We start from the raw sequence: 10,980 nt of genomic DNA on the forward strand, positions 1-10,980 counted from the left end.
TTTATAAATTTACAGATACTTATTGTATCATTTTATTCTTGTTGCAGCATCTTTTAAAATAGGTTGAATTTTTACTTTCTTCCTCAACGAACACCGATGGCTCCCATTGCTTACAGGGCAGATTCATACCTTTTCTCCTGTTATCAAAGGCCTGCCCCCGTCTAGTCCGGACCTCGTCTCCCCCTTCTTACCATCACTGAAATGTTCCCCAGACACTCTCCTCATTTTCCTACTCTTGAGTTCTTGTTCATACTGGTTTCTCCAACTCCACCACACAATAAGGGCTTTTATTTCCTCCCCCATATCCCGAATCAATTCATGGTTTTCATTGCATCTATAAAATAGCACAAATAAGTCTGAGGAACCATGCAGCATCTTGCAGCTTAGATCCTATTCAGCCTGCTGAACTGCTCCTTTTTCAGGAACGTGGATACCATGCAAAATTCTGATAACCTTGTTTTTACCTATTGTGGCTCACTTAGGGCCCTCAACTTCTGTCTCCTTGGGACCTTCCAGATTCCCATGGCTCCTTTAAATCAATCTCTATTTTATTCTGTTATATTGCATTTAAATTTCTACTTCTGTTGGCCCCACCCCCACCCCTGTGTTTCCTGGGGGCAGAGTTGGTGTGTTTTACTTAGTTCTGCAACTCCCACAGCAACTAACCCAGGTCCTGGCTTATGGAAGGAGCTGAGTGAGGGGTTCACATTCGATGTCCTTAAGATACCTATGATGTTTTACTTAGTACTAGTTCTTCGTAACTTTGGCTTAAACTTCAAATTCTCTTGTGAACAGCCACCTCAAGTGGAATTTCAAATTGTTATATTCTACATTAGTATTAGATTGTTTTAATATTGTTTTAACAGGAGGTTCTTAAGATGATCTTCAATGCTCTTACACAAATAAATCTTAATGTGGGTAGCTGAAAAGATTATCCCAAACCATTCAGGTTCTTGGCTTTGAAAGGCTTTCCAGGACTGTTTTCCATAGAGAAGTTTGAAACACATTGCATTTCAGCCATAAGAAAGTGGAAGCGTAAGGGCACTGGGATAAAAATACATATACTTATTTTACATGTGTGTGTACATAGATACATAGATATGTTGCACATACTCAGAACGATGTTCTGTCATGGACCAGAAAAGGGAGGGGCATTTTGTGGAGTTTGTTTTGCCCCCCACCCCCTCCCGGGCATGTTTTAGGAACTGTGTTTTCACTTCATACCAAATGTGTGAACCATACCTTTTGCAGGAAGGTGTATCTCCTACACTCCAAAAATATAAACCAAGAGGTCAGCTCCAAGGAGAAATAAGGAATGCCTAAGTTATTTTTGTGTGTTTTCTTTATACTTTTCAGTATTTTCCAACTTCTACAATGAGCATATATACACAGACACATTTGTTTGCAGGCTGCCCAACTGGCATGGGACCACCAATTTTTACTCCATTGATATTTTACAGAGAGGAAGGGAGAGGGATAGAGAGCTAGAAACATCGATGAGAGAGAAACATCAATCAGCTTCCTCCTGCACATACTGGGGATGTGCCTACAACCAGGGCACATGCCCCTGACCGGAATCGAACCTGGGACCCTTCAGTCCGCAGGCTGACGCTCTATCCACTGAGCCAAACCGGTTAGGGCTCCATTAGAACATTTAATAAATAGTAGCTCTTAAACCCTTGCAAGGGAGATCAATGGCATGCTGAGGAAATAAACTCAGATATTTAGTTACTTTGATACATTCACTTAGTAATTCTAGGAAATAACTCAGGTGTTATTTTCCGGCTTCATCAGCTCCTGGGCCAGGCACAGGTTTAGCTCTGTGAGGAAGAGCTCCTGCCTCATCCAAGTTGGAGGCTTGGCAAGCGTGAGAGACTGGTGCAGGTTCACGTGTGTCCTTTCTCCCCTCCAGTGCAAATTATCTTCCCTTCCAGACTGTCCTGCTGATTTTAGGCCTGGGGCCCAGATGCAGAAGCAAAAGCCTTACACAGACTCTTCCACAGGTTCCCACAATTGTGTCAGGTAACATCACTCTCACAGCTCCTTTATTCTATAGCCGTGGTCGGCAAACCGCGGCTCTTTGGCCCCTTGAGTGTGGCTCTTCCACAAAATACCACAGCCTGGGCGAGTCTATTTTGAAGAAGTGGCGTTAGAAGAAGTTTAAGTTTAAAAAATTTGGCTCTCAAAAGAAATTTCAATCGCTGTACTGTTGCTATTTGGCTCTGTTGACTAATGAGTTTGCCGACCACTGGTCTATATCATTGCTAGTGTTGTTTCTCTGATCAAGTCCTGATGCTGAAACCCTGATGGACAAGTCAAGTCCCTGCTGTTTTTCATTATAAGCTACATAGAATTATTTGGCCTTAAAAAAAAAAGATGTAGCCGGGCGTGGTGGCGCACGCCTGTAGTCCCAGCTACTCGGGAGGCTGAGGCTGGAGGATCGCTTGAGCCCAGGAGTTCTGGGCTGTAGTGCGCTATGCCGATCGGGTGTCCGCACTAAGTTCGGCATCAATATGGTGACCTCCCGGGAGCGGGGCGGGGCCACCAGGTTGCCTAAGGAGGGGTGAGCCGGCCCAGGTCGGAAACGGAGCAGGTCAAAGCTCCCGTTCTGATCAGTAGTGGGATCGCGCCTGTGAATAGCCACTGCACTCCAGCCTGGGCAACATAGTGAGACCCCATCTCTGAAAAAAAAAAAAAAAAAAGAGAGAGATGTATATGTATTACTTTGATATATTTTTTACAATGAAAAGTAATGAAGGAAACCACTTAGAGAAAGAGTAACAGATTGGATTATAAAAAATAATTTCTATCTGTCACAAAATGTGTATACAAAATTAAAAACCAAACAACTCTCTCTTCCTTTTTCTTTTTTCTGTTAAAGAAGTGGAATCATTAACTCATATTTCTTATTCAACATGACAGACTGGCATGTAATTACTCAACTACAAGCCGAAAAATTACAGTCATAGCCTCAACTACTTGTAACATCACTATTTCCAATTACTTTAACTTTTATGTTAGAAGCTGGGTAGAAGGGAGGAGGTTTATAACAAACACATCGATATGCCTTGCCCTGGCCAGGTGGCTCAGTTAGTTGGACTGTGGACCCAACACGGAAAGGTGGTGGGTTTGCTTCCTGGTCAGGGCACATACCTAGGATGTGGGTTCAAATCCCGGTCGGGGCCAATACGAAAGGCAACCAACTGATGTTTCTCACATCAATGTTTCTTTTCCCTTCTTCTCTCTAAAATCAAAACACATCTTCTGGCGAGGAGTTTAAAAAAATATAACAAAAAAACCCACCCCACCTATATACCTAAAATACTTCTCCGCATGGATCTGGAAGGTGTTAGTAAAAAAGAAACAGTAACTTCAGAATGAAGGATAAAGGGGCTGCTGTAAAAATATAATTAAAAAAAAACACACAAATCTTTCAGCCTAGAAATCCTCTCCACAAAGGTAACAGCAGAAGAAAACACATTTTTATCCACTGAGCATTAAATCAGAGCATGATGCTTCTTGCAGGCACTTGGCCAAGGGGTTGATTGTAAGACAGAACTCTCAACCCTTTCTAGAGCCAGACAGATGCGACCCATTGCATCTAAATTCTCAAGATAAACAATAACTAGTTGTTAACTAAGAGAACTCGACGGCACCATTAGTTACACACGGTTCTTCCTAACTTAACCTGGTAACTGGGGAGACCACCTACATGAACTAATCAACTTCATCCAGAGGGTGGGGGGACAAGCTGTCTTTATGACGGGAAGTACTGTTGCAGCCTGCAGCTAGCCTCCAGGGTCCCCAGACACGGAGCCGGTGCTGCCTCCCGATGCTCGTGTTGCAAAGAGGTGGCTCCCAGGTCTTGGAGGAAGACATTCCTATTTTTACATAAAGCTGACAGGGCTTATTTAGTTTCTAAAAAGATACCTTTCAACGAGCCTGAGAAAATAGCTGTATTTATAAGTTTTCTAAGGTAGATATTCTGACAAAAAGGGAGGGGGAGTAAATCTCTTCCCTTATTTTTAACAGGGAATGAAGCCTCTTACTTGAAGGTCATATTTGCCCTTACGGAGCACACTGTGAATTGGGAAGAGGCAGTGGGCAGCTTCTGACACCGGCCCTCATGGCAGGGCTGCCTGGCACTCTGGTATCTTTGCCAGCATTTTAAGGTGGAGGCCACTTCAGGGTTTGGTTAGACCCAGGGCTGGATTCCATCCTCAGCTCACCCGGAAGCCTTTGGGAGGGCATGGCCTGCGCAGCCACACCTGGTGATCCTCAGCACTGCGGCTCTGTTAACAGGCCTAAGGGGTCCTGACTTCACTTACAAAGGCCAAAAACTGCTCCTAAGCCGGAGGAAAGCTCATTGTCTGTCCAGCCTCCTCGGTCCCTGGCAGGGTCACAAACATATCTCATTAATAATCCGCCTTCTATTTCAATGCGTAATCTTGCGGATTTTGAACCTGTGTTTCGATCCCGCCGTCCTCCCCACCTTTATACCAATGAATCACAAACACGTCAGAATCCCTCTGGAGCTTTAAAAAAGCAAACTACAGCTGCTCCTCGAGGTTCCGGGCGCCCAATTAAATGAGGGCCTCTGAGTGAGCCTGGGGCCTCGCTGGGTTCCAAAGGATCTAGTAAAACCTGAATAGGTTTAAAAAACGTTTGCACTTTCGAGGTGCTTCTAATATGCCCCCAGAAATGAGAAGCCTGCTGAGGCTCGTTCTCTGGTATATATTATCAGGTTCAGCTGAGAAACGCTTGAATTTCTACAAATGGAGAAGGAGATCTGATAGTATCCTGCTTTGGGACAATTTAGGAAGATAATCAAAGGCCTGTTTATACCAATTAACCTCCAAAAAGGTAGCTCAGATATCGGGGCCCAGGAAGTGGAGGCTCCCGCCACAGACCTGAACCTGCACCCAGCCAGGCCGGACTTGCAGGAGCACCTGTGCAGCCCAGCTCAGCTGCAGGCGGTTCACCGGAGCCCGGGACGCGGGCCTCCCCGCCAATCCCGCTGGGTTTCCCGGGTCCCCGCACGCCCCGCACGGGCGCTCCCTCCCCCGCCAGCCCCGGGCTGCTTTCTCCGGAATAACGGACATTGCACTTGTTACTAAACTGTTTTAGTTCTGTCCATGGAAAGTTCTGGCGACAAGATGGGCGGGAAGACAGGTGCGGAGGGTTCGGGGCCCCAGACGCAGGTGGAGGACCCCTCGGAGCCGCGTCCGCTGCCTCGGCCGCTGTCTGCCGCTCGCCTCTCGGGTGAGTTTCCCTCGGGCTGAGCTCCGCTTGGGGTGCGTTCTGAGCTCTTGGAGTTGGTTTGTCCTAAAACTTTGTCCTAAACCTGGGGGGGAATTGCGTGAGAGAGCCCAGAGGTGTCATGGTGAGGCCTAGTGGGCCACACTTTGGGGATGCAGCCGCCCTCATCTACAGGGTCAGCGAGGGAAAACCATGGGTACCCCTCCATCCAAGCAAGCAAGACAGCAGCCCTTAGGGGACTCACTGAACCCTCCCGCTAACTCGGCATAAACTGCGGGAGACTCGGGGAAATAACGTTTTTGATCAGTGACACATCAACACTGAAGCAGGCACGGCCTGGCTGTAGCTGAGTTGGGTAGAGCGTCCTCCAGATACACCAAGGTTGTGGGTTCCCCTGGTCAGGGAACATACAAGGATCAGCCAGTGAAGGCATAAATCAGTGGGACAACAAACTGATAGTTCGCTCTCTCTCAAATCAATAAGTTTTAAAAAAATCAAAATAGGCATAAGTCAGACTATTAAAAGCCTGATTTTTCCCCCCAATTACTATTGACATATCCTCCTATATAATAAAAGGCTAATATGCAAATTATCCCCTTGGGAGTTCCACCCACTGGGAGTTCCAAGCTCACTGCTGCAGAACAAAGGAAGGCCCCATTAGCCCTGATCGCCCGCCAGGTGTAGGGACCCTACCGGTGAACTTCGTGCTCTGGGCCTCTAGTAGTATTATATTAGCGTCAGGTGTACAGCATAGATTAGACATTTATATGATTACAAACTGATCCCCCAATAAACCCAGTACCCCCTGGCACCAGACATAGTTATTACAATGTTATTGACTATATTCCCTATGCTGTACTTTAAAGCCATGACTCTTTTATAACTGCTGATTTGTACTCCTTAATCCCCTCCCCTTTTCGCCTAGCCTCCCAAGCTCCTTCCTATCTATATCTGTGAGGTTTTTTTTATCAGTTTACTGGAGGCTCAGTGCATGAAATTCAAGCACGGGTAGGGTCCCTTGGCCTGGCCTGCAATCAGGGCCGATTCCCCATCTGGTGATGGGGGCCTGAGGGCTGGGGCAGCCCCCGGTGGTCAGTGTGTGTCATAGCAATCAGTCGATCTGCATATTACACCATATATATATATATATATATATATATATATATATATGGACAGACTAGTGGCCCGGTGCACAAAATTCGTGCACATTAAAAGGGGAGTAATTAGAGGAAATAATTTAATATTGCTATTTGTCCTTTCTCTATAATAGAAGTGTCAGAGATGAAAGAAAATTAGTAAAATGTATATGAAAACCTTCCTCCTGTCAGAGTCTGGGGCCCACCACGGGACCCAGAGTCAAGTCCCTGCCCACCCACATGCACCTCAAAATCTCATGAGACCCAAACCTGGCCTGCCCCACCCTTGTCAAGCCCTGCTGGGCAGGGGCGATAGCCTCAGGTCCCCTGGCCCGGGGACGTGCGTTGAGGTTCCCTGTCAAGTCCCACTGGGTGAGGGGCATGGCATCAGGTCCCCCATCAAGCCCTGCTGGGCAGGGGGTGCGGTCTGAGGCCCCTCGGCCTGGTGCCGGGGTGGGGGGTGCGGCCTGAAGTCCCCTGTCAAGCCCCACCTGGTGGGGGGCGTAGCCTGAGGTCCCCCAGCCTGGTGCTGGGGTGGGGGGAGCAGCCTGAGGTCCCATAGCTGAGCACCAGGACCGGAAGTGCACCTTGAGGTCCCCCATCAAGCCCCGCTAGGCGAGCAGCATGGCCTCAGGTCTCCTGGCCTGGCGCTGGGGCACGGCCTGAGGTCCCCTGTCAAGCCCCACGGGGTGGGGTAGGGTGTAGCCTCAGGTCCCTGCTGACTGCTCATTAAGGCTTCTTATGGGAACTTGGCCTCAGCTGTGGGTACAGCCATCTTTGTGATGGAGTGATGGTCAATTTGCATATTCCCTCTTTATTATATAGGATAGGATTCTCTGTACCTATGAGTTTGTTAATTTGTTTTTTAAATTCTACTTCTAAGTGAAATCATATGGTATTTGTCTTTCTCTGACTTATTTTACTTAACATAATACCCTCTAGGTCAGTGGTCGGCAAACTGTGGCTCGCGAGCCACATGCAGCTCTTTGGCCCCTTGAGTGTGGCTCTTCCACAAAATACCACAGCCTGGGCGAGTCTATTTTGAAGAAGTGGCGTTAGAAGAAGTTTAAGTTTAAAAAATTTGGCTCTCAAAAGAAATTTCAATTGTTGTACTGTCGATATTTGGCTCTGTTGACTAATGAGTTTGCCGACCACTGCTCTAGGTCTATCCATGTTGTTGCAAATGGCAATATTTCATTCTTTTTTTTTTTTTATTGCTGAATGATATTCTATTGTATATATGCACCATTTCTTCTTTATCCATTTGTCTATCGATGGACACTTAGGTTGCTTCCATATCTTGGTTATTACAAATAATGCTGGAATAAACATGGGGCCATAGATCTTTTGGATTAATGTTTTGGATTTCTTCTGATATATTTCCAGAAGTGGAATTGCTGGGTCATAAGGCAGTTCCATTATTTAATTTTTAAAAATATATTTCTTTATTGATTTCAGAGAGGAAGGGAGAGGGATAGAGAGATAGAAACATCAATGATGAGAGAGAACCATTGATCGGCTGCCTCCCGCACGCCCCCCACTGGAGATGGAACCCACAACCCGGGCATGTGCCCTTGGCCAGAATCAAACCTGGGACCCTTCAGTTGGCAGGCTGACACTCCAAACCAGCCAGGGCCATTATTTAATTTTTTGAGGAACCTCCATACTGTTTTCCATAGTGGCTGCACCAATCTACATTCCCACCAATAGTGCATGAGGGTTCTCTTTTCTCCACATCCTCACCAACATTTGTTTGTTGATTTATTGATGATAACCATTCTGACAATTGTGAGGTGACATCTTATTGTCGTTTTAATTTCCATTTCTCTGGTGATTAATGATGTTGAACATCTTTTCATTTCTGTTGGCCATCTGTATGTCCTCTTTGGAAAAATGTCTGTTCAGGTCCTCTGTCCATTTTTAATTGGATTGTTTGGTTTTTGTTGTTGTTAACTTGTATGATGAATTCCTTATATGTTTGGATATTAACCCTTATCGGATGTATAATAGTTCTTTTTCTTTTTTTTTTTAATGTATTTTATTGATCTTCCACAGAGAGGAAGGGACAGGGAGAGAGAGTTAGAAACATCGATGAGAGAGAAACATTGATGAGAGAGAAACATCGATCAGCTGCCTCCTGCACACTCCCCACTGGGTATGTGCCCGCAACCAAGGTACATGCCCCTGACTGGAATTGAACCTGGGACCTTTGAGTCCGCAGGCCGACGCTCTATCTACTGAGCCAAACCTGGTAGGGCAGTGGTCAGCAAACTGCGGCTCGCGAGCCACTGTTGACTAATGAGTTTGCCGACCATAATAGTTATTTTCATTTTATTGGTTGTTTCCTTTACTGTCCAAAACCTTTTTAGTTTGACATAGTTTCATTTGTTAATTTTTTCTTATTTCCCTTGCCCAAGGAAACATATCCAAAAAATGTTACTGGGAGAGATGTAGAAGAGTTTAATAAATGCTAGAAGCTTATGGTTTCAGGTCTTATATTTAAGTCTTAAATCAATTTTGAGTTTATTCTTGTATATAGTGTAAGAAAGTGGTCTAGTTTATTTTTGTTTTTATCTGTCCAGTTTTCCCTGCACGATTTATTGAATAGACTGTCTTCACCCCATTGTACTTGTCATCATAAATTGATTATATAGATATGGGTTTATTTTTTGGATTCTCTATTCTATTCCATTGATCCATGTGTCTGTTTTTATGCCAGTTCCATGCCGTTTTGACTACTATAGCCTTGTAGTATAGTTTGATATTAGGTAGCATACCTCCAACTTTGTTCTTCTTTCCTAAGATTGAGAAGCCTGTCTTTTAGGTCCACAAAAACATTGCATGTGCAATGATTTTAAAGTTCTGTAATTCCTTTAAAGTTGGGAAGGGTGTACTAATTCAATAATTGATCCAAATAATCTTGTGTTGGGATTAATTTAATGATAATTCCACTTATCTGAATTTACTGGAGAACATGAGAGCTTCCAAATGCCACTGAACAAAAGTTGCATCAAAGAAAAAAAATTCTACCTATTGTAGAATTTATAATAGTTTTGTAACTCTAAGGCATGCTTTTACTTATATGCATTTTACTTTGCTGAGAAAGCTGTAGGTTTAAAGTGTTTTGTGTATGTGTGTGTTCAATATGCATACATATATGATCAAAAAATAATAAAGCAATTCTGTATTTTAGTACTTTATTCCTATTTATGCCAGTGTTTTTCAATTTGCAAGTCTCAACCCACGAATGGGCCAAAACTGCATTACTTATATGAAATATAATAAAATGAGAAAGAATAGAGTAGAATAAGAGAGAACAGAAAGTACCAGAGAACATCACATGTGGTAAGAGTCGGTATTGCTTAGTGAAAGTTGTTTCAGTAGTATAGCCTGGATTGCGAGTAAAATGTATTACTCCGGGTTGTGGTTAAAGTGATTTAAAAATCAGTGGTTTAGATCCTGGCATTTTTACTTTTGTAAGAAGCTGTAGCACCCCCTTTAACTGTCACTGGTTCCTAAGAAGTATCTGAGTAATAGGCCAGGGCAAATGTGTAGGCAAAATGAGTCATTTCAATTTCCTGTCTAAAACTGGGGCAAAATTTCTCTGTGGATATATGCTTGATGGTATTTGTTACTCTGAAATACTCCTTAGTTTTTAGTTGTTGATTTGTTTGACTTTTGGAAACTTCCTAGGAGGTTGAGTCTTATGCTAGTTTTCCTAAAATATCAGGTTATCTAGGAAACGAGTGAATTCCATGGATTAATGCCCTTGTCCAGTGTTGTACATTTAAGATTTTAACTTTCTTTTTTATACCTATGAGCATTGAGTATTTTACTGTAGGAAAAAAGATGCCCATCCCTATTTTAAGAATCCATGCTTCTGTCTCCTGCAACTGTTGTACATGGCCAATTCCCATTGCTTTTACAATCATACTGATTCCTGATCAATCACTTTTGCTCTAATCTAAAAAAAAAAAGTTAAAGACTAACATACTAGCTAGATTGCTTTGTTTTTCTTTCCCCCTTCCTTATTTACTCAAAGGAGGATTATTCCACTTTCAGTTGAGAAATAAGAACAATTCATTCACACATATTGATCATTTATTTATTTAGTGATCCCCCAGCACAGTGGTTGGCAAACTGTGGCTCTCGAGCCACATGAAGCTCTCGAGCCGCAGTTTGCCGCTCTGTTGACTAATGAGTTTGCCGACCACTGACCTAGACTCTCGATTCCAATAACTACAGGCTGTTGTTGTTCCTTGTGATTAAGCCCCTACCAGTGGTCGGCAAACTCATTAGTCAACAGAGTGGCAAGCCACAGTTTGCCAACCAATGGGTTAGAGCATCGACTCAAGCACCCAAGGGTTACAAGTTCGATTTCCAGTCAAGGGCACATACCTGGGTTGCAGGTTCCATCCCAGGCCCGGGTCAGCGCGCCTGCTGGAGGCAACCAATTGCCTCCACACATCATTGCCTCTCTCTCACATCATTGTTTCTCAATCTCTGCCTCTCTCCCCCTGAACTCCTTCCACTCTCTGAAAAATCAATGGAAAACATATCCTCGGGTGAGGATTAAAAAAAAAGA

Source organism: Plecotus auritus (assembly GCF_963455305.1).
Source record: "Plecotus auritus genome assembly, chromosome: 4".
Classification (NCBI taxonomy): domain Eukaryota; kingdom Metazoa; phylum Chordata; class Mammalia; order Chiroptera; family Vespertilionidae; genus Plecotus; species Plecotus auritus.